Below are 24,271 nucleotides of genomic sequence, written 5' to 3' on the forward strand. Positions count from 1 at the left end.
ACGTATGTACCTATGCAACAATCCTGCATGATCTGCACATGTACCCCAGAACCCAAAGTACAATGAAAAAAAAAAGAACACACACAAAAATGATGAAGACAAAAAAAAAATAATATTGATTTCCAAATTTAAAGCTGGAATCTGCCAGGCGTGGCGGCTCACACCTGTAATCCCAGCACTTTGGGAGGCCAGGGCAGATGGATCACCTGAGATCGGAGTTCAAGACCAGCCTGACCAATACCCATCTCTATTAAAAATACATAATTTGCTTGGCATTGTAGCTAGTGCATGCCTGTAATCCCAGCTACTCAGGAGGCTGAGGCAAGAGAATCACTTGAACCTGGGAGGTGGAGGTTGTAGTGAGCTGAGATCGCGCCATTGTGCTCCAGCCTGGGCAATAAGAGCAAAACTCCATCTTAAAATAAATAAATACATAAAATAAAAAATAAAGCTGGAATCTTTATGTCAGGTATCCAGGCTCTAGTATGAGTGGTTAAGTTGCTTATAAAATTATGTGACATGTTTTAATTTCTTTAAATCAATCAATCAATCATTCATGATGCCTTTGGCAGGAAAAAGATAGAAAGCAGGCTTTTATTTTATTAGGAAGCTGAGGTTGTCAACATTTCAAATGGGAGGTTACCTGACCCATGTTTCTGCAGATTGTTGGGGAAAAGTTAAAGAAGATAACTTCAGGGCTGAATTCGGATGTGGCTCCGCAGAGAAGAAGGAAGTGGTGGGTCTTGTGTCCAACGGGGACTCACTGGGATGTGCGGATGTGGGTGGAACTGAGTTTGGGGCAGCTGCTCCTACAGTGAGAAAAAGGCGAGGAAATGGCAGTTGATCTCCACTGGGTCAGGTAGGGCAACCTGCCCAGGTCAAGAGGAGGATTCCAGGGATCCAGTGGCAAGCAAGGAAGTAAAGATAAAGAAGGGAAAGGGAAATTAGACAAGGAATCTTACGATCTTTGTAAGACAGGAATAGTGAGTGGAGTGATGAAGATACAGACGTTGGTGGAGTGGGGACCAGGGTCTGCAGAGACTGAGGAACAGGGAGGGGCCAAATGATAGAGGTACCCAGCATACAGCTTGACCTATAGCAGGTGCTCAGTAAATATCTGCAAAGTGAATGGTCTTGACCACCAGGCTGATTGCCTTTTTTGATAGCTTTGATGGCTATTTGACAGGTTTGGTACTTTGGATCCTCTTTATGTGCTCAGGGGCACCCTTGCTAAAGGTCTTCCATTCATTCTTTATCTCATTTTACAATGAGAAAACAGAGGCTCAGAGAGGGTAATAGCTTACCCAGGGTCACAAAGCTTATAAGTAGTAGAATCAGGGCTTGAACCAAGTTCCATGTGAGTCCAACACCTGAGTTCTTTGACTCTTGGGATCTTGTCCTGCAGGAGAAGGAAGTGCAAAGACTAGGCTGCATATGATTTTCACAGGCCCCTAGGAAATTTTGTTTTTATGTTTTACGTAACTTTTCTCCATAAAAATATATTTAAAATTTTAACTTCTGGCTATTAACATAAAGATGAATATAATCCAGGATACATTAAATTAACATTTTTTTCTGCTGATTTTAAAGAAATAAAAACAATTCCATGGACCCCTGAAAGTACTGCAGACTGTAGGTACAGTGCCTACTGTGCCCACTGGTGAAGTTGGCGCTGGTCAAAGATGCTTCATGGGTGCGATCTCTGTACTTAAAAAAGCAGTCGGTCCCCTTCCAAACTAACCAAAGCCACTTTGTAAGGATGTAGCCCTCGGGGGCTACCCAGTGGGTCAGGAGTGCTCCCATGGCACATGCCAGGGGTCCCTGCAGGAGGCCGGCCTCCTGGCCATGGCACTTCTTTGGTTTCTTTGGAGGGAGGACAGAATCTTGCTCTGTCGCCCAGGCTGGAGTACGGTGGCGTGATCTCAGCTTACTGCAACCTCTGCCTCTCGGGTTCAAGCGAGTCTCCTGCCTCAGCCTCCTGAGTAGCTGGGACTGGCTAATTTTTCTGCATTTCTGTAGAAATGAGGTTTCACCATGTTGGTCAGGCTGGTCTCGAACTACTGGTCTTACGTGATCCACCTGCCTTGGCTTCCCAAAGTGCTGGGATTATAGGCATGAGCCACCACACCCAGCCGCCATGGCACTTCTTGAAACATTCTCCACCTCTTCAACTGAACAGGCAGAGACAGGAAAGACCCAGCGGCCGTGAGACTCAGACCAGGCCAAATCTGTGCACACAGAGCAACGGCAGGAATATCCAGCCTGCCTGAAGCAGCAGCTCTGCCCCTCCCCTTGCACTGGAGGTAAACAGAATCTGGGGCTGCTCTCTGCCCTCCTCCTGGAACTGTCAGCTCCAACAACTGACATCTGCTCCCTGGGAGGAGCTGGGCACCCACAGATAACCTTTGGCATCTCTGTCTTTTCCCCCATCACTCCTGGCAAGAAGACTGGCCGTGGGGGTTGGGGGAGAGCTGTCCCCCGCCCAGCCTCTCAGAGCCGGCAGGCCCACTCTCACCCTGAGCTGTAGAAGTCCCCCATCTCAGCCTCCAGAGGCCTCGGTATCTCTCTTCTGGAAATCAAAACCACCCTTCCTGGGGCTCCCTGACAACCCCTCATACAACCCCTGCTGCAAGCTTCCTGAAAGAAAACATGAATAACTGTTAGTCCTTACTGTATGCCAGGCTCCGTGCTAAACGCCACACTTATTCCATGCTCAGGACAACTCCATGAAGTAGCTACTATCATCGCCTCATGAGGAGCCACATGAGGTCAACAGATTTGCTGAAGGTCGAGCAGCAGTAAGTGTGTAAGACAGGCTGTGTCAGGATTCAAACCCCGCCAGTCTGCCTCCGAGCACCAGGCACCCTGCCTCTCGGGCCTCCAGTGCTCCCACGTTAAATTCCCTGGTGCCTCTTGGACAAAGTCCAACCTCTCTAGTCTGGCTGTCAAGGCCTGTCCCAGTCTGGCCCCCCACACGCCGCTGTCCCCCAGGAGAGCAGGAGCACTCCAACAGTCCAGAACCACTGGAGCTTCTCTAAACTCCCACTGGTTTTACCCTCCTGTGCCTCTGTGCATTCAGTTCCCCCAGACTGGAACACCCTTCCCAGCGGAGGAATCTCTAGTGGATGGGGCAATGGGGTTTTGAGTCAGCCCTACAGGGATCTGGATCCCATCGCTGTCCCTGGGTCCAACTGTGTCACCTTAGGCAGGTCATCCCCTCTCTCTGAACACTGATTTCCTCAACTGCAGAACTGGAGCCACCAGGCCTACTTCATACTGTTTTCACGAGAATTCCCTGAGAAGGGATACGAGGCGAGACAGGCATGGAGTGAGCACTCAGCGGATATTCGCTGTGCAGGCCCCATGTGGTCACCATCTCTCCACATTTGTTCATCCTTCAGCTCAAATGTCTCCTCCCCTGCGATGCCTCCTGCGTGTCCTTTGGCCAGGCAGGCTGAGCGCAGACTCCTGGGCTGCGAGCCCCAGCACAGGGCCAGCTGTATGATGCGTGTTGGAAAAAAAGAGAAGGGAGAGAGAGGAAAGAATTAAGTGGGTCAGAAGAAGGCAGTTGGGGGTTGATAAATGAGATTGGACAATGGAGAATAATAGTAGAAAATGACTTGGGCCTTAATTATTTGGTAATTAGATCCAAAGTGGCTGGAAACAGGAAGGCGGGTGACTGTGTTCACCAGATTGCCCAGGTAACTGGCTGCGTAGGCAGGCCCATCACTTCTCAGAATCCCCATGGAGTGGACTCCATGCCCCACTTACCTCCTCCCCGCAAGGCATCTCAGATTCAATTATGGTCCCCCACACCCTGGACTGGACTGAGTGGGGAGCCTCAGAAGCAGGGCAGGGCTCAACTACCATCTTGTGGGCTGCTGGTGATTTAGGGGAAGCTTCTTAAAATGATTTTCCATCTTCTGCTATCCTACCCAATTCCTATCCCCTTTGCCCTACTCAATCCCTCCCCTTTTCCATCCTCCCCATCCCCATTATCCCTTCCTCCATCCCCTCCCTCCTCCTCCCCTGGGTCTCCATCTCTTCCCAGAGAGCCCTGGTAATAACCGCCTCCAAACCGACCCAACCGGTCCCCAGGAACCTGATGGCCTGGCCCAGCCCTGCCCTACAGGCAGGTGGGGAGGTGGGGTGGCGACTCCCCAGCTGTGGGGTGTCTGAAAGCACCAATTACCTCTGCAGTCTGCTGGCCTGCCCAGCCAGCCCAGCACAGGACCCTGGGGGTGGGGATGGGGGGCAGGGCAGGCTGTTCTGGACCAGAAGACTGCATTTCAGACCCTACCACAGCCCAGCTACAGGATATCCCAAAATGTCCCTTCCTCTTCTGTGAGCTGACAGGTCTGAAGAATTCTGCCAAGCCTGACACAATGACTCACATTTAATTACACATGGAACCAATCAACTGGTTGAAATGAGTGAAGTTTCATAAAAGGAGATGTAAAATCCAGGAAAAAAAAATTGCAACTTTTTTTTCTTGACAGATACATTGTTTGAAGCTTTGACATGACCTATCTTAAAAAATCCCTTTCAGAGCCGGGGATTCCAGACTGTTTTATCTACCTGGTGCTTCATGCCCCTTATCTAGTGAGAGGGGTTGCTGGGGGGAAGGCCAGGGAGGGGAGCAGAGACTGGGAAGGGAGGCTGGTTGGAACAGCATGAAATGTGTGTGTGTGATTGTGAGTGTAAATATAAAGGGATGCATGTCTCTAACTGTATGAGTAAGTAAATGTAACCCAGATGACTTAGGTTCAAATCCCAGCTCTGTTTCTTCTTAGCTGTGTTATCGTGAGCAAGTTACTTAACCTCTCTGTGTCTTGGTTTCCCCACCAGTATAATGAGTAGATGTAAAATGGGTAAAGGAAGAGTAACCTGCCTCCTAGCATGGCTATAAGGATTCAATGACTTAATAAATGCATAGCACTTAGCAGAAGGCAGGTGGTGGGCAGAACTGAGGTGTTCAACACCATTGCTATCATTAGTATCTGCATTAATAGAATTATCATTAATAGTAGTACTTAGAAACATGCCTGACCTCGTAAGCACTCATTCCAAGTTCACTAGTAGCATCAATTGTGTATGCATGAACAGGTGTGTAGTATGATTGGAGAAGGGCCCCGTGGATGAACAAATGGATCTTTCTGAATAAATGGTAGTTCTATATTATAGCTTTCATTACAATTCTGTTGGTTGGATGTTTGGCACAGGTCTCACTGAGCTAAATTCACAGCGTCATCGGTGCAACATTCGGTTCTGGAAGCAGTAGGGGAGAATTAATTTCCTTGCCGTTTTCAGCTTATAGAGGCCACCTGCACTCCTTGGTTCGTTGCCTCCCTTCCTCCATCTGCAAAGCCAGCACCGTTGCATTTCTCTAACCCGGCTTCCCTGGCCACATCTCTCTCTGACCACACCTGGGAAAGGTTCTCCACTTGTAAGAACTGTGGTGATGACGTTTGTTCCACCCAAATCATCCAGGCAATATTTTCCAATCTAAAGTTATTGACTTTAATCATATCTGCAAAGTCCCTTTTTGCCACTATAAGGTAACATATTCACAGATTCCAGGGATAAGATGTGGACATCTTTGGAAGGCCATTATTCTGCCTCTAGCCCAGGGGGATGATGGAAACAGTCCCTCGTGACTCTCAATTTGTTCTGTTGGAATTGCATCAGTGAGCATCTCTTCTGGGGCTCTGGGCACTGAAAGAGGCTGCAGACAGCTGGACTCACAGTGGACAAGCTACAGCCCCACTAAGGGCCCCAGGTCCCACATGTGGCCAGGTTTGGGCAACTTCTCCCAGATCCAAAAGGGCAGCAAGGTGTGGACTAGGCTCTGCCACTGCCCCTCCATGTGTCTGTGCGGAAGCGGCTCCCTGTCTAAGCCTCCAAGATTCCTTGTCTGTAAACTTTCTGAGGACCACAGGCAACAACACTTGAGGCTCCCAGGACAGCGGGGCCTGCAGCAGGGGCTCGGTAAGTGTTTCAGCCTGCCCCCTCCACAGCTAGAGGTCAGGTGCACGATTACCACAGCAGTTGGGGTGCGTGGCAGGGAAGGTTATACTGCTATCAGGGACCGTGACTAGGTGCTGGTGGGGTGGTATTGTGGATAGGAAAGAGTGTGAATCCGGGAGCGGGAGAGTGGGAATCAGTGTGTAACAGAGTGGGTCCCAGTATGGAGAACCCAGCCCTGTGCCCCTTCCCAAGGGCCCAGAGCCTCCCACCCAGGTTCACCTGAAAGTTAAAGCCAATGCCCACAGCCCCCCACAGTTTGGCGAGCCCGACCACAGTGCTCTGCCTAAGCCAGGCATGTCTCTGAAGTCTTCTGCTTCACACTTCCTAATCCAGAGGATGCCCACTGCTGTCATTTTTATAAAGGGCAATGTTTCACATTGCAAATTCTCAGAACGCCAAGCAGCTGTGAAAAAGCATGAGGTCAGACTTGGTACAGACAAGATGTCCCAAACACATTGTTAAGCAAAAGAAAAAAGTGAGTGTCATAGCACCAACTATGGATTGGACCCATTTTTTTTTAAGTATCTATCTTGCCAAGTTTTAAAATGCAAACACTTTCAAGGCACAAGGTAGAAAGTGGTCAGATGTGACTCCAGGGAGAAGTGAGGCCTGTGTCAAATGCACAGCGTAAGCTCCATGTAAAAACATTCAAATCCCAGTTTTCAAAGCAGGCAGTTGACTTTTGGCCTCTGTAGTCTTTGAAAAGAGAGTGAAAAAATGTGGTATGTGTGGGTATGCAGGTGCCACGTGTTTGTGTGTATATGGTATGTGTGTGTGCATGTGTATGTATGTGCATCTGTGGTGTATGTGTGTGCATGTAGTGTGTGTGTGCATGTGTGGTATGTGTGTGGCATATGTATGTATATACGGTGTGTGTATAGTGTGTGTGCATGTGGTATATGTGTGGTGTGCGTGCATGTGTGTGGTGTGCAATAGTGTGTGTGCATGTGTGTCATGTCTGTATGTCATGCATGTGCATGTGTGGTGTATGTGGTGTGTGTGCACATGGTGTGTGTGTGCATTTGATATGTGTGTGGGGGGATGGTGTATGTGAGAGTGTGTGTGTGGTTTATGTGGATTGCACACATGGAGTCTGTTTCTGTGGTGTATGTGTGCATGTTGCGGGGGGTGTGTGCATATACAAGTTTATGATGGTTTTGTAGAGAGAGAAAAGAGTTTCAGGACTCTGAGTCTTTTTTTTCTGTTTACATTGTACGTTTTCTTAACTTTTTAAAACAAGCTTATATGAGCATCCCAAGACTGTTAGTGCAAGTTTAAGCTTAAAAACTATTACTTCTTTAATCAGAAAAAAACAAAGACAAAAAAGGAAATATATGACAAAAGCTTGTGTAAAAACATTACACCAGGAAAATCAATGCTTGTCTTAGAGTTTCAGTACCACTGGGTATTCCTGATACTGACTCGAGTCAAGGCTGGTGGGAAATCTGTGCTCCCTCCAGCCCCAGGGACCTAGCAGGTCTGCCTGGAGAGTCACTGCTCTGGCCCCAGAGAAATTCAGCAGCATCTAAAGCCAAAGCATGGGATGTTTTCTGGAGTCCCGCACACATGCACCAGCAACACACACAGAGCTCTGTGCACAATTCCCCCTTTCAGTGCATATTATTTGTTCTCAGCAAGCCCCGGTCTAGGCCATGGCAGATCCGGCTTCCACAGCTGAGTGCCCCTGACCAGCTGACTGCCCCTGGATGTGGCATTGTTACTTTCTGACCCTTGACTTCCCTCTCTGCAAAATGAAGTCAGATAAAAGATGGTGTATGCAAAGTGCCTACTGCAGGACCTGATACATGGTAGGTGCTTACTAACTAGGCTTTATGAGGAAGACGAAGGCCACAGCCTATCCCCATTCCCTGGGCTCCAGCCAGATATAATTACGTCATAGGAGGCCCACTGGCCACCTAGAGAGAGCAGAGTCCACTGACCTGATCAGGTCAGCCTCACTCTGCCCCACGCAGGGTTGATTTCTGTCCTCTGGCCACCTGGACATGTGGTTCCAGATGATTCAGGACATGTGTAACATGATCCAGTGGCCCCCAAGGCTCAGAGTCATCACTGCCTACCTACCTGGGAAGGGAGATAATCCCCTTTTACAGATGGGAAAGCTAAGTCTCCGAGAGGTTATTTAACTTCTATTTTTGCATCCTCTTTCCTTCATTTATTCATTTGATATTTAAAGGAGATGCGAATGAAGAGTAGGCACTGCATGAGGCATGGGCCAGGAGGAGGGGGCAGTAAACCAGACCTACGCTGTCCATGCAGCCACAGAGATAGGACCAGCTTCACAGGCATGCAACCAGCGTAGTCACACCGGACTCTGAAATTAGAAAGGACAGTGCTTGGTTTAGTGCTCTGCTTTTGCTATCTTGAATGTCTTCATAAGTTTTAAATGAAAATTTTATTTTATTTCCATTTTGCACTGGGCCCTGCACATTATGTAATTGGTGGAGCTAGGACTTAAGAGACAAATATAGGAACAAGGGAATCAGAGCAAGCTGTGGAGATGTGAGGGGTTAACAATGGTGGAGGTGGGGAGTAGCTGACCCAATCTAGAGTTTTAGTCCTGGCCTTCCTAAGGGAGGAAAATTTTGGCAAGTAGAAATTGGTAAAGAGGTGGAAATGAAGTTTCTTAACTATAAAATGGAAACAGTGATCTCCTGACCCCACAGGACCAGCCATGACAAAATTTCATTTAATTCATTCCATTCATCCATTCGTTCATTCCAACAACATACAGCACCTATTCTCCAAGTGCTGAGCAGGCGCCCCATACATCTCGGCCTGTGAAATGTGTGTTCTAGCATAGACAACTATTTATCTATTCCTGAGATTTCTGCAGGAAAGAGGTGTACAGGATGCTACGGGAGCGCATGATGGGGGCTGGCTGGGCTAGGGGGCAGAGTTCTCAGCCCTGCCCAGGGCTGGGCACAGAGGAGGCTCTGGGAGATTGCAGGCTGGCAGAGCCTGGCTCTGCAGAGCAGTCAGCTGTGGACACAGGCCCAGCAGGGAGCTGTGGGCCCTGCTGATTTCAGGAGGCACCGTGCCAGCAGCCGCCTGGCTGTGTCCTGGTCCCAGGGGCAGTGGGTGGACCTTAGGAGGAGCTGGTCAAAGGCAGGAGAGGGCAAAAGAGCAATAAAAAGTTTAATTAAAGAGAGGCAACTTTTGGAGGGAGGGAGTAAAGCAGGCTAGCCTTCCTGACTAGCTATTGTGTGCCTGCTACTTGACCGCATCTGCAATATCACCTTCATAGCCCTTTACAGCACATGCCTCCGTGTTGCAGTAGAGAAAACTAAGTCTCAGACAGGCTAAGCAACCTCCCAAGTTCATGTATGATTTTGGAACCAGAATCCAGTCTTCTGATTTCCAGAGTAAAGTCTGCCACTTCTATCCACGTCCCCTCTGACCAAAAATCTTCCCAGGTATTTGACAAGCCACCAGAGAAATTTCTTTCCAGCCCAGAACCAGTAATGCTTAAATCTCTCCTGGGTTTGCTTTTCCTTGAGAAACACCATGGGTCTTACAGTTGATCTTTTTTCCCTCTTCCCATTGGCCACTAGGAGGCCCAGCATCAACTCTTGGCCCATCTCAACACAGATTTTATGTCACCGTGTCACTTCTGGTTCAATCTTACTCATCTACCTTGCTTTTATTTTCTGCCTTTTGTTTTTTTTTTTCTGTTTATGGGGTCTTTTTTGACTAATTTTTAATATGCTTTGGCTCACTCTATTATAGAGCTTCATTAAGCCATCTCCAACCTCTTTGGCATTCTCTACATGTCTGCTTTGCCCTTCCCTCTCTGCAGAGAGCCTTTCTGTGGCTCCTTATGCACAAGGCCTGGGTGAGGCTTCCTGGCTCCCTGTTCTCACCCTTTCCCATTCAAGCTCCCACTGCACTCTGACCAGTACCCAGAATCCAAAACCCAATTTCCCAGAGAAGATGAGGCTTTTGTCCCAGCTTGGGCCAAACAACTATGGCCGTGGGCTGGGTCACACAGCAGAAATGTGGCAGCCATGTTTCACCCCTGCAGGGTGATACCCAGACACCTTACCCTGGCACTCCAGGCCCCTTAGGACCTATGTGCAGCCTCTGCTTCCTAGTTCCAGCTGTCCAGCACCCCACTCCCCAGCCACACAGGGCCCACTTGCTGTTCTGGAAACTCCATCTATTGCCACCTGTGAGTTTTCACCCAGTCTAATTCCTCCCCTGAGAGGCCTGTCCTCCAGCTCCATCTGTCTTAGCTGATGACAAATACAAAGGCTGCCTCCTCTCCTAAGCCTGCTCCGCCCACACCACCAGCTCTTATCCTCCTCTTGGCTCCCATTCCATGTCATTTATCCACCTTCCTGACCCTGCACCCTGAGTTTCCATAAGACTCGAACATCCCTCACAAGATGCCAGACTCCGGGAAGACAGACTCTGGAGCCAGCACCACAACAGATCTCGGTTCAAATCCTAGCTAAGCCACTTAGCAGGAGGACTTGGCAAGGCCCTCTGGAAGCCCCACTCACAGTCACATGGAGTTATGGTTGGGTTGCACGGGAATCAGCAAAGTCAGCGGTACAGAAGGGCTGAGCACAGAGCAGGTGCCGAGTGTTTGATGAGTGAATGAGTGGATTTGTGCCAGAAGCTAAGCATGTTCTTAGTAACTTACACATACGCTTCACTTTCAAACTCTTGGGCAGTGGCCTGCATCCCTGTTCCTGACCCTCTTGGATCCCAGGGACACCAGGAAGGGCATGCTGAGCGCACACCCTGGAGAGGGGGATGGGCCTCAACAGACCTCGGACTCAGGCCTGACCCATTCTCAACCTCACCCTCAGAGGAACCCACGCTTGTCTATGCTTTTAGGAGAACAAGTCTGAGCCCCTTTGTCCCCTTCAAGTGTCTCACCATCTCCTGTCCCCTGGAACTCTCCTAGGTTAGGAGGATGTAGGAGGGAAAGGTAGAGAAAGGGCCGTATTTGCTGATGAGCACTCGCTCTGTGCCAGGCACTGTGCTTATACCTTATGTGCATTTTCTCATTCACCCATTTTTCATTTGCCACCTTGTCAGATTACATGATTCTATCAATGTTGCATATGCAGAAAGTGAGGCTTAGAGATATTACCTGGCCTCCCCAGGCCACTCAGGGGGTGGAGCCAGAATTTCAGGCCAGGACTGTCAATCTACAGAAGCCAGGGTCTTGCTAATATGTCAAAGTAAGGACCCCACCCCCTCCCCCAGTAAGAACCTCCTGCCTGGGTCCAAGGAAGGTTAGCCCCTGCTCTCCTAAGGGCTGGATGGAGACCCTTTACAAGGAGGCAAGAGTGGACAACAGTGGGCAGTGAGTACTGAGAGCCCAGGAGGCTGGGCCAGCTGAGCTCTTGCACCTCTTCTGGCAGGGGATGGAGCCAGCTGTCATTACAGAAGGCAGAGCACGGGTCAGGAGCTGGCTCCTCACTCATCATTCAGAGCGCCTTGAGAAGGACAGCTGCAGCTAATCCCACTTTGTGCACCCAGGGGCCAAGGCAGCAGAGCAGGACTTGAACTCAAGACTACATGCTAACCTAGATGACACTTGGGAACTTCACTGGGCCCTTATCTAAGATCTAAGCACAAATCAAGTGCCTTAGAGATCTCCTCACCAGCAGATTGTCCTCTAGAGGAGTAAGTGGGCACCAATCATGGTTGGCAAGGTTATGATTATGGCAGTGAAGACGACGATGAAGAAGAGGAAAAAGAGGAGGAGGAGGAGCAGGAAGGAGGAGGGGGGAAGGGGAGGAGGAGGAAGAAGGAGGAGGAGGAGAAGGAAGGAGGAGGAGGAGGGGGAGGAGGAGCAGAGAGGAGGGGGGAGGGGGAGGAGGAGGAGCAGGAAGGAGGGGGGAAGGGGAGGAGGAGGAAGAAGGAGGAGGAAGGAGGAGGAGGAGGAGGAGGGCAATGATGGTGATCATGATGGCAATAATAACAGAGCCCCGTGTACCCACCAGTCACTGTTCTAAGCACTTTATGACATAATAATCCTATGGAGTAGACACAAGTATTATCCCCATTTTACAGAGGAAGAGACTGAGACATGGATGGTTAGGTAATTTGTCCGAGATCATACAAATAGAGTGTGTTAGAGGTAACACTCGAGTTTCAGAGCCCACACTTTTCTCCACAATGTCTACGTCATATTTATAACACAATGAAAATGGCAATCGCTATTTATTGAGCATTTACTATGCATCAGAAACTGTGCTAAGCACTTTATTTGCATTATCTCACTTAATTCTCACAAGAGCTTTAACACTTGACAGTATTATAGTTCCATTCACAGGATGTAAAATTTGAAACCATGAGAGGGTGGCATAATATGTGTGAGGTCACAGGACCAGTAAGTGCAGAGGTGATGGTCAAACCCAGGCAGCATGACTTCAGTCCCCCATCTTAACCACTGAGGCACACTGCTTTCCTGTGGCTATATATGCATGTATACGTACACACCCTCTTCCATGAGCCCATGTGCACACACACACACGCATACCAGGATAAACTTAACCCACACAGACTCATAGAAACACAGACACTAAAAACTGGCCGTGTTGTCACTAAGTTAGGGACCCAAGCCCTCAGTCTCAGGACTCCGTAAAGTAGTTCCTAAAGTGGGAGGCAAGTCTGCGCTGCAACCATGCAAATATTCCTTCCCTAATCAGGGCTCTGAGCATCTGGAAAAAAAACCTGCTGTGGTACAGGGGTAAGAATATTTGCACTCAGGGCTGAAACTCCAGATTCCTTTCAATGTACGTTCACAGCTGCAAATTCCACTTCCCAGGAGCTCCTGTTGGGGTTTGCACACCACCTTTCAGGGTCTTCCCTGCCAATTAATTTCAATGCAAATTGAACCCGAGATCTTGGCCAGAGGATAGAACCAGTTTGACCTGTGTAACGATCTCCCCAGCTGCTTTGCAGAGTCTGGGCTTTCTTCCTTCCAGGTTGCTTTTAGGAGTATTTCCTAAGCTCCTGCTCCTTCCTGTAAGTCCTGGCGATAGACACTTCGACACACTCAGATCCAGCCACCTTACACATCCTGGGGAGACACCATCGATAAGCCCAGCCATGCCCACCATAATCACATCAGCCACCACACACCAAACATCACTGACAAGTTTTATCTCCAAGGGTCCCTCCTAAAACCAGAAATGGGCAAGATGTTCCCCTACCTTACCAAGAGGCAACAAGGGAGGCTCAGAGAGAGGAAGTGACTAGCTCAAGTCCTGACAGCCAGAAGAGAAGTTGGGTTTAAAACCGTATCTACCATACCTACCTCTCCTGGTTCTGCAACCTGAATTTCTTCCGGGTCCCCCGTGTGGCTCTAGTGAGCATTTCAGAGGAAAGAAAATGTCTTCCTTTAGGAGAGATGCAGGAGAAGGTGACCCAAAGAAGGAAGGATTGCAAGTGACAGAGCGCTTCATGGGGAATCAGCTCAGGCAAAGGAGTGGAGGCTGGTGAACTCCAGGCAGCTTCCGGAGACCTGTTGGGCCAGAGAGCAGGATGAGGAGTAAAGAATGGAGGGGCAAGGGTCGAACTGCAGTGCCCTGAAGGCCAGGCTAAGGGATTGGAAATGTGCCCCGGATACCATGGGGAACCATCAGTGGTTTCTGAGGAGAACTAGGTGCCAATATTGCCAAAGAAAATTAATTTTTTTTGAGATGGAGTCTCTCTCACTCTGTCACCCAGGCTGGAATGCAGTGGCGTGATCTCGGCTCACTGCAACCTCCGCCTCCCAGGTTCAAGTGATTCTCCTGCCTCAGCCTCCTGAGTAGCTGGAATTACATACTGGGTTAATTTTTGTTTTTAGTAGAGACAGGGTTTTGCCATGTTGGCCAGGCTGGTCTCAAACTCCTGACCTCAGGTGATCCGCCCGCCTCAGACTCCCAAAGTGCTGGGATTACAGGCATGAGCCACCATACCAGGCCAAGAAAATGAATTTAAAGGCAATATCCCTAACAAAGCACAGATAGCTTAAGAAGTGGAAGTACAGTTGGCTGAGTGGGGCACTCCTCTCAAAGTTAAATCTCCACTGAATAAAATCCCAGAAGGCTTTTCCAGCCAGTTACAAATGCACCTACCTCAGCTATCATCCAACTCTTCGCCTCAGAAAAGTAGAAAGATTAAAAACTTAGCCTCCAGATTCAGACTGCCTGGGTTTGAATTCTAGCACTGGCATTTACTAGCTGTGCATCCCTGGGCAAGTTGCTTAACCTTTCTGTGATTCCATTTCCTCATCCAGAAAATAGGGATAGTAATATCTCCCTATCTCAGTCATTCATATAAAACCCAAGGTCACTCTCTGTTGACCTTGAAGAAGACAAGCTGGACAGGCTAATAGCCAGGCAAGTACGGATCCCTTTCAGAAGATTATGTGAGGGCCAGGACAAACTGTTGCACTCAGCTTCTGCCCTTCCACCTTCCCCAAATCACCTCAGAGTCTGAGCTCAGCATCTTGGAATGCCAAAGCTATAGTTTAGGCAGAACAGTATTTTGAAGGATTGCTCTTTTCTGGGGCAAAGACCAATGACTTGTTGATTTTGCAAACAAGGCAGTGACATGATCCAGGTTTGAAAGAGGACCCTGGTAGTCTTAGAGGAATAGAGTGGGGACCGGAGGTGAGTTATAATATTCTGGGAATTGACCAAGAAGGAAGGAAGGGGATATTCCAAACTAAGATGTGGTGTGGAAACAGACAGGAAGGTGCGTCTGAGGGAGGATACAAAATCAGATTTGTCCCCAAGAAATCAACTTGTTTCTCAAAAACTGAAGCAAGAACTCAAGGAGATGATTTGGTATTAGCAGGCACCTGGAGACACATTCTCTCCCAGCTCTGCTTGGAGACAAGGTTCCCCTGACTCTATTTGCCTAGCTGTGAAATGGACCTAGTGACATTTATACCTGATCCCTTCCAGTGCAAGGTAAAGAGCCAAAGGTTTTTAGAGGGATGCAAAAGGATAAGGGGGATATGGCTGCTCCCAGATATGTTTGGTTTCCCAGCCCTGCTTACCCAGGAGAAATGTCCTCCTGCAAGCCTAAGAGCCCACCCTTCATCTGGGTTCTCCTTCTAGAGAGCCTCTTCCTGTGTCAATGAAACAGAAAGTAGGGGCTTGGGAAGGTTGATTTTGACTTGAGGACACTGAATACAATCTTTCTGGGTGTTTACAAAGTGTGTTTACCAAGCAGCCGCTCTCCAAACCCTAGCAACTGCTTAAAACAAGAGAGCTGCTGATTTGTGGAGTGTTTTCTTTTTTAAAAATATCATCATAAATGTTGGATTTAGAGACATTATTTCCTCTTAAAAATAACTTGTCAAGGGGACAAAAGTACTTAAGAGGCTTTCTTCTCAGCTCAGAAAGCAATAGGGAGGAGGAGTGGTTTGTTTTGGAGTTTTTTGGTTTTTTGTTTTTTGGGGATTTTTATTTTGCATGCAGTTAGAGCAAGCAGTAGGAGGAGTAGGAGAATTAGGGGGGTGTATGGAAAGCAGGTGGGTTGTTGGTTAGCTCTTTGCCTTTGGAATCCCAAACCCCTTCTCTAATTGCTCCTTCCCTCACTTTTCTCTCCCAAAAACCCACCAGGACCTAGGAAAAAACAAGATTGAGCTCTACTTTGCCCCCTTCCCTTCCCTTCCCTTTGCCCCTCCCCTGCAATCCCACCCCAGTGCTCCCCCACCTACCTCTCGTATCAGATGTCAGCTTCTTCTTTCTCTCCACAGACACCACAATGTGTCCCCAAGTGCACCACTAATGGTATACAAGATTCTGGAGGGTGACATACAAATAAGCTTTAAAAACAATTTTAGCAGTATGTATTTTTTAGAGTACCAAAAAACACTGAGATAGATTATAACAGATAGTTAGGTAGATGTGATTGACAGATAGATGATATATGAATGATGGATAGATAATGGGTAGATAATGATTGACAGATAATTGATAGATATGATTGACAATAGATGATTGATAGATGATAGATGTGAATGACAGATAATAGGTAGATAATGATTGACAAATAGATGATAGATATGATTGACAGATAGATTAATGATTGATTGATAGAGTGAGCCAGGACCTCAAACCCATGCTTTCACAGATATTATTACTCTTTCCTCTTTAAGCACATTTTACACAACACATGTTCATTCAACCAATTATTGGGTTGTTATGGTCCTACTAAGGCATCATTCATGGTTCTCAGGAACATCAGTAAACAAAACAGTCACCAGACACTGACCTCACAGAGCTTATATGCTGGCAGACAGAAGCAGAAAATAAGCAAGAAGTGAATAATAATCCGATAAATTCTAAAGTGATTAATGCTGTAAGAAAAGAAATAAAGAAAAAAAAAAAACAAGAAAAGAAATACAAAAGAAAAATAAGCCAGGTCAACAGTGCCCAGGGAGGGGGAAGGAGACAGGTTCCCAGATTTAATGGGGTGATCAGAATAAGCCTCATAAAGGAGGTGAGATTTCAGCAAGAACTTGATGGAGCTGAGTAATTTCACTACAGGTTTATCTAGGGGAAGAGTGGTTCAGGCAGAGGGAACAGCTTCAACAAATTGCCTAAAGAGGAACCCTGACCAGCCTCTTCTGGAAACAGACAGGTGACCAGCGTGGCTGGAACAGAGTGAGCAAGGCAAGAAAGTAGAGGGGGAGAAAATCAGAGGAGATAGAGATCCTGGTCACTTATTTTAAATGCAATTAAAACTAAATGAAATTTAAAATTCAGGTTCTCAGCTGCATAAGCCATATTTCAAAGGTTTAATAGCCACTTGCAGCTAGCGGCTACCTTACTGGATAGCACAGATAAGAAAATTTTTCTCGTCACAGAAAGTTTTATCAGATGATACTGATCTCAAATGTTCTTCCCCTCCTTCTTTGACTTGATTAACTCTTATTCAGACTTTAACAGCTCAAACATCACTTCCTCCAGGAAGCCTTCTCTGATCACTCTTCCCCATTCATCAGCTCCACTGCCCTATGCATGCTCTCAGAGAGCCAGGTGGCTTTTCTTCATATCACTTATCTCTTTCTGAAATCGCGCACTCATGGCTGTGCTTGGTGGCTTGTACCTGAAGTCCCAGCCACTCAGGAGGCTGAAGTGGGAGGATCACTTGAGTTCAAGAGTTTGAGGCTGCAGTGAACCATGATCACTGCATTCCAGCCTGGATGACAGAGACTCCATTGAAGAAGGAGGAGGAGAAGGAGGAAGAAATTGTATGCTCATTAGTACAGTATCTTACTAATGTCTCTCTCTCCTAATAGATTGTAAACTCCATTGTTTCTGTTTTGGTTCATTTTTATATTGCCAGCACCTAGCACAGTGTCTGGCATATGAAAGGCAAACAATTTGTTCAATGATCCACTGAATGGTTTTAGGTGGCAGGACTAGAAACAGAGTATTCACTAAATAAAGGGTTATAGCACTGTGGAGAACTGTGATTCAGGAGGCTCCTGGGACCCAAAATTTTGTTGGGTGAGAGCATCACCAGAAGCTGGAGTCCCTACTGCACCAAACCTGGATTCAGCCCAGGATCCGTACATCGTTTTTGCACCCACCTTCTCACCAAGGCCCCCACATGGTGTCCCTCCAGGATAACAGCAGAATAACATCTGTCTTTACTTGAGAAGCCAAGTCTCAGATATTCACAAAATGCCTTTTCATTCCTCCAGTCCTGCACTTGCAGCAGCAGCGGCAGCAGCATTGAAATACTTGCTTTTGTTGCTCACAAATCCGAGGAGTGGGGACCGACCTTGGCACATTTGCTGGGATGCCTGGCTAGGCACAGAGAGTGCCGTGTGCTCCAGCACGTATGTGGCTGCCCTCATGGAGGAAATGCTGGACTGCACAGCCCTGGATCTGACAGGTAACACGCAGCAGCTGCATGATTTACAAGGCCTTGTGGGGAGAGGTTTTGTCTCCCACTTTGAGAGCTTGAGTGCTTCATATTAATATTTATGGGAGTCTGGGGCCTCCATTAACCCCACCAGTGCCACACTTCACTTGTTATGTGGTGCCTGTCTGTGAATGAATGCGAAGGCCTGTGTTCAATTGTACATGCATATATGTATGTGCATGTGAGGATGTACATGGACCCGTGCATTTCGGGAGAGCATGTATACATGTGCAATCAATTTTATTTCAATGTGAGTATGAATATATGCAGCTATGTCCACATAATTGTGAATACTGTATGCACACTGTAAATGCATGTGCATATTTGGACATGCATGCATATAGGCATGGATACATATGCATACATGTATAACGCATGTGTATATATTTGTGTGCATCTATGTGAGCACATGAGTTTGTATCTAGCAAATGAGCACATGTGGATTCTGTGCTCCAACATGTGTGCAGGCCTGCCTCCATATGTGTAAGCATGAGTGTATACATGATTGCTTATTCATGCACCTGCTCTAATCTATGTGCAGGTTTAGAGCTTCAACATTATCCCAGAAACAGCTTTCATTAAACTATGGGTGATTCCATAAAAATTGTCTCACCTAGAGGCCACTGCTTCGATAAACACTTGCTCTGGTAATTATGATATATTTACTGGAAAGTTCAATTGAGAACAGATGAAAGATGAAAGAACTGTTCATTAATTGCAAACAGTACCAATGTCCCAAGACAATGGAACTCAAAGTGTCCTCCTCCACCACACACACACACACACACACACACACTTCTCACCACCATACTCCTCTGCCAGCGATTGAAATGAGCAACAGAGCTGCAGTTTCTCTCTGACACTCTTGTTGTCATGTTTGTACTGCTGCATCTCCAACTTCCCATCACCCATCTTTTGGCTTGGAGATGCAAAGAGAGCATCTTATGACTGACTGGAGAGCATGAAGCACACCCTTATAAATGTAACTACCCTCTGCAGAGGGAATTAGAGAGGAAACCGTCACCAAAGAATACTATGTCCCACTCTTCCATACTTCCCCCCACCTGAGTGTTTCAGATAAGGCATAGTGGATTTATAAAGTTTGGTGACAAAAATACAAATTTCAGCATCAGATAGGTGGAGATTCAAGTTCTAGTTCCTCCATAGGGTGACATTGAGAAAATAGTAACCACTCTGGGCTTTATTCATCTCTGACCTGCAGATAACAGTAACCCATGCTTCATAGGTTTAAGTGAAACGTAATAATGGAACTAATCTCACAGTTTGGCCACACTTCTGCTATGTGACCTGCCTGCCCATTATCCACAGAAAGGGACATGTGTGCCATGCTCCGGCTCCCAGAACACAAAGGAGGATAGGTGTCAAGCCTGGCAATGGGAAGCGCATCCCTTCTCCGTCCACTCAGAACAGGCAGAAGTGAGCCCCCAGGTCAGTCCAGGACCATGATCTTTTGTAGAATAAGGCTCAGGTGCCTGTAACACCAGCAGAAGCAGGGAAGTGAAGGTGGCAGATCCAGAGAAGAAACAAAGGGGCATGAGAGTGAGGGCAGCTGTGGCTCCTGAATCTGATGGAATCCTGGGCTATGATCAATGCCTGCCTCATGCTCCAAAGCTCTGAAATGGGCACCTTCTATTCTTCCACCCTGCTGTCCATTTACTGGGAGGAGTCCAAGCCTAGGTAAGATGTACAGATCTCCAAAAAAGAAAACACACAATATAAACAGTGGATTTGTGGGTTTCATCTTCCTTCTGATGCTGAAACTGGTTTCTTCCAGAAAGTACCAGAGCTCCTCCCACTGCCTCCAAAGCTGTCCCTCCAGCCCAAAGACAACATCCCTTTTTGATACAAATATGAAAGAATGTATAATGAATGGCTGGTATTTTTATGAAAGTAACTTCACATGCAAAGAATGCAGAGAGGCAGCTAAAACTGAGTTTGGCCTCATAACAAATTATTAATATAGGTGTTTTTCTGCATTTAAGTAGTAACTTATCTCATGTATTTTAATTCTTTCGAGTGTGAACACTGAGCTCCGATTTTCTTATCTAAATGTATCTTTTAGGAGGCATTCTGGGATAATATATATAATGCATCTTATATTATCCTAAAAGGATTATCTTTCAGTATGCATCATTTAGGATAATATGTGTAAGACAATGGAGAAAGACATTAAGAAGACTAAGTGTGAGGCATAGGAAATTGACAGAATGTGGTAAAGGTATTCAGAAATGAAGGAGGCATACAGGATTCGGAGGAGATATAGAGAAGGTGCTCCCCAGTTGAAATAGGTGCTCTCCATGGTCTGGACACATGCTCCAAAGGGCAGGAACTATAGAAAGAATAAAATTTCAGCCACAGTAGCTGCCGTCTTCACCAAAATAAGGCTAGGCCTCTAGGCCAGGAAAGCCCAGCCTGGAAAGCCCAGTGATGCCTGCTTCCACGGACCAGGTACACCCTGGATGCAGGACTGTCCCTTCACTGCAGCTGGATTGTCTTCTGCGCGTACTGGGGTAGGTAGCAGCACAAAGCAGCTCTACCAACCAGATTGACTTCTTTTAGGAGGGCTGCTGGAAACCATGCTGTCTACTGGATGTGCCGTTTGAGGACTTTTGTTTTGGTGGGGGGAGGAGGAGCAGAGCAAACCTCTAATCTTCCCTCCCTTACATAACAAATCCAAACACAACTATCTCTGGGATGAGAGGCCAGGCCAGCAGACTGCAGGCTGCAGAGGGAAGGGTTACGCAAGAAGCCACTTCAGAGTTTTCCTTTCTGAAAACAGAAGGGCCCAGAATGCACATTTTGCATCTGAAAGCCTGCAAGGGAATGATCAGAAACTCTAAACCAACTGTCTCCAGAAGCCCAGAGAGGAAGAGCCTGGGGAATGGGGATGGGAGAGCAAAGAAGTAGGGGGTTTGTCTGGTGTGGCAGAAGCTGCAACTCCAGGTCACAGAGAAAGCCAAGTGACCAGCCTGGTGGATCTGGCGTGGTTCCTGGCAGCTCCCACTGCAGCGTGGGTCCAGGAAGCCCCTGGGCGGGCACAGGCTGAAGCAGTAGGTAGGAATCCAGTGCCCTCTGACAGGCAGGGGCGTTGTCCTGCCACAGAAATGCCCAGAGACCTGGGACTGAGGGAAGCCTGCCTGACCCACTAAAAGAGGCCCAGGCTCAGCTTCCCCGGAGATCCCTTCCCTGGGAGCCGGAGCAGACCGGTGCCCGTTCCCCCGCCAGCTGGGCGCCGATCCCCAGCAAATCCGGCCACCGGGGGAACCTGGAAGGGGAAAGCGGGATAGTTGGAGCAGTCAAGACGAGATCCCGGAGCAGCGGGCCCTAGCGTTGCGCGGTGTCTCGGGGGACTCCAGACTCTCATTCCCGCCCCCGCACACTCCAGCCACCTGGAGACCCCGCTCGGCAGCCCTTCCCCGCCAGGCAGCGCGGAGATAAAAAGCAGAAGAGAACTGAAAACAGAAGGAGAAAGTTTTCTGCAATGAAAGAGGTTACGAAGGAAAGGCTAAAAGAATGGGAAATGTCACAGAAAAAAAAGGATGCCGGGAGGCAAGGGAATGGGACCCCAGGCTCCCACTCGTCCCCGCGCACGAGGACCCGAGGCTCCCAGCAAGCCCTGCCAAGCGCCTTCCCCGAACCGCCTCGCTGAAGGTGGAGGCGGCAGATCCAGCCCGCAAAGCCTCCCGCACCTCTCTGAGATCCGGGGCGCAAGAGGCGAGATTCTCCCAGGACAGGACGGCAGTCACTCCAGCCAGGGGCGCGGTCCGCAGCGAAGCCCTCGACCAGCGGCCTGCGTGTGCACCGTGCGTGCGTCCCGGTGTCTGAGCGTGTCAGTCTCTGAGTGCGTCTCTGGGTGCAGGCGCCAGCCTGTCTAGGTGGGATTGGTGCTGGCTGGAAGACTCCCGGCGCTGGGAGGATTTTCCCCCCGGGATGTGAAGGATTGTGAGGAGCCCGCGAGTCGCGGGGAGCGGTGAGAACGGAAAAGGAGGACGACGGTGGCGGGGTGCCGCTGGGGCGGGACGTGCCAAAGGGCCTTGGGACCCAGTTTGCTTTTCCTGGGCTTGTGGGCTCTAGGGCGTTGTGGCGGGTCTGGACGGCAGGCGGCAGGCCGAGACGTGGCCGGGGCTTGCCTGCTGTGCGAGTCCGCCCTGGAGGCTCGGGAAGCCCGGGCCTCCTCCAAGGAGCTGCCGGCTCCGCCTAACTCTCGCCCGCTTGCGCCCCGGGCCGGTCAGTGCTCACTTGGTGGCTTGGTACGGGAACTGACAGTGCCTCAACATCAGTCCCCGCACCATCAATGTGGGCATCAATGTGCGTGCAGGGTGTAGGTGTCTGTGTATCTGTGTGTCAGTGTGCCATTAAGACTGTGTTCTGGGATTGTCAGACTCTCCAAGATGCAGCTGATCACTCCAAACCGGCCTGAACCACTTTGGCTTCTGGATGCAATGTGATGGTATTGGTCACTGGGTCAGTTTCTGTGCTTCTGTGCTCCGGGGAAGAAAAGCCAACACTGGAGTTTGCAACCCTTCCCAGGTCAGAGGCTAAGGATGGAGAATGTCAGTCCGCTTGGGGTGATTCCAAAGGGAGGCAGGCCACCGGATTTAGGGCCTCCACCAGCCAGGAGTTCATGAACTTTTTGGTCTCTGAAACCATGCAGTGTGTTTCTTCTGGCACCCCACCTGAGCAAAGCCTCTTTCACCGCATAGAGGATACACGTGTACATGCAAAAATGTTCTGTGCAGGAGCATGAGCATCTGCAGTTACCGGGCTAATCAAAGCCCCTTGTTCCTTCATTCATGCACTTGCAAGCAGAGGTACCACAGAACCAGGCTTAGCTGCCTCCTCCTCCCAGATCACAGCCAAAGCCTTCCCCACCAGACACATCTTTCATCTTTGGGCTGGTGAAATGAACTAGGACTTGGAATTAAATTCGAGCTAGAATCCCAAGCTTCTCTCCTATTGAACAACACCAACACATTCTATAAATGTACATGACTATTAATGTTATCTGTATCCTTAATTTTTAGGTTCCCCTCCTCTTCTCTAGACCTCAGCCATCACTACCTCTGGGCTTCCAGGGATCCAGGCCCAAATCTATTCCCTGTTAGTTTCACTCTCCCCTTCCTTCTTTCAACTCGGATTCCCAGCTGGGGCTTCACTTCTTGGGTCTCCTATGCCTCCCCATTAGGGTTCTGAAACTCCATGTTAAGAACCCTGAGCACAGAGAACCCCAGGGCCTAAAGGCTAAGCCTTCTGGACTGCAGATAATGAGTCTGAGGAGACCGAAGCCCCTCGGAGCTAGCCATTGCCAAAGGAATCACAAAACTCTACAGGAGTTGGAGATCCTGCTCCACGTCCTAGATGTGTCTGAGGCCAACCCTGAGTTATAGACAGGACTCCGACGAGGCTGGGAGGGGTTTGGGGTGACTTAGGCGGGCACCGCTCTTCCAAGAATACAGAAAAGGAAAGGTTCTAGGGCCACCTCCCATTCAGGGATCTCCAAGCTGCAGCTGAAGCTCCTGTGCTGGAGGGATGACCCAAACCCCTCCAACACCCAATTTGAGGAGCCACTAAAATTCAGACTGGGCCACACAGTGTCAGTCTGCAGAGCTGAGGAATCCAGGCCTGAGCGCCAGTGCACCTGAGGCATACCACCCTCAAAAACACAAGTCCACAGAGAGGGGCTTCCTGTCTGGAGGGTTTTGAACCCCAAGATCTAGTGCTAGGTTGCACCTGCTTCCATTAGCTGGGGTGAGGGAGACAGGTCCCATTCAGAGAAGGCATCTGGCTCCAGGCAGCTCCAGTTGCTCCCAGAGAGATGCGCTGGGTAGGAGAAAGGAAACTTGCACTCCAGACAGGAGGGGAAGGGCCCCGCATCAGCTGGGCCACAGCCCCTAAAGACCCAGCTTCCCCATCAAGGTGGCAGCTCTTGGCTTCCTAGTCTCCATCAATCACTATTTCAGAGCGGACGGATTAGCAAGTCAGTCCTGGTGACCAAGCCTGAAAGCACTAAAAAAGTGCCTGAAAGCACTGAAAAAGTGTCGTGTGCCTGATACCCAGGGACTCTAAGGCTTTTTGACCTGCACCCTCTCAGCTCACAAACCAGTTCTCTTGACAGGGGTCTGTACCTAAGTTGGGAAGCAGAGAACACATTTGAGGTTCATGTATACACACACTCACACACTCAAGGAAGGGATTTCCTAAGACTTGGTTTGCTCTTCCATTGGCCATGGAGTGAGAGTAACCCAAAGTTGGTGCGACTCTTGAGGAAGCAAGAGAAGAAAGTCGAAATCATGCGAACGCAGAG

At 48.7% G+C, this 24,271-nt stretch overlaps 1 long non-coding RNA gene across 2 annotated transcripts; it reads right to left on the reverse strand.

Annotated features, from left to right (window-relative positions):
- Positions 1 to 754: 754 nt before the first annotated feature.
- Positions 755 to 21,693, reverse strand: LOC135276970 (uncharacterized). 2 transcript variants are annotated; one of them, XR_010344546.1, is made up of 5 exons: positions 21,657 to 21,693; positions 15,728 to 15,812; positions 13,328 to 13,534; positions 1,305 to 1,399; positions 755 to 809 (listed from the first exon to the last, which is right to left on the reverse strand). It is a non-coding gene; the product is annotated as an uncharacterized LOC135276970 (long non-coding RNA). The 2 variants fall into 2 exon arrangements; XR_010344547.1 differs by lacking the exons at positions 755 to 809; positions 1,305 to 1,399 and adding an exon at positions 7,864 to 8,359.
- Between the last annotated feature and the right edge of the window lie 2,578 nt (positions 21,694 to 24,271).

The sequence above is a fragment of the Aotus nancymaae genome, unplaced genomic scaffold (genome assembly GCF_030222135.1).
Source record: "Aotus nancymaae isolate 86718 unplaced genomic scaffold, 86718_ANA_hifiasm-v0.15.2.pri h1tg000029l, whole genome shotgun sequence".
NCBI lineage: Eukaryota > Metazoa > Chordata > Mammalia > Primates > Aotidae > Aotus > Aotus nancymaae.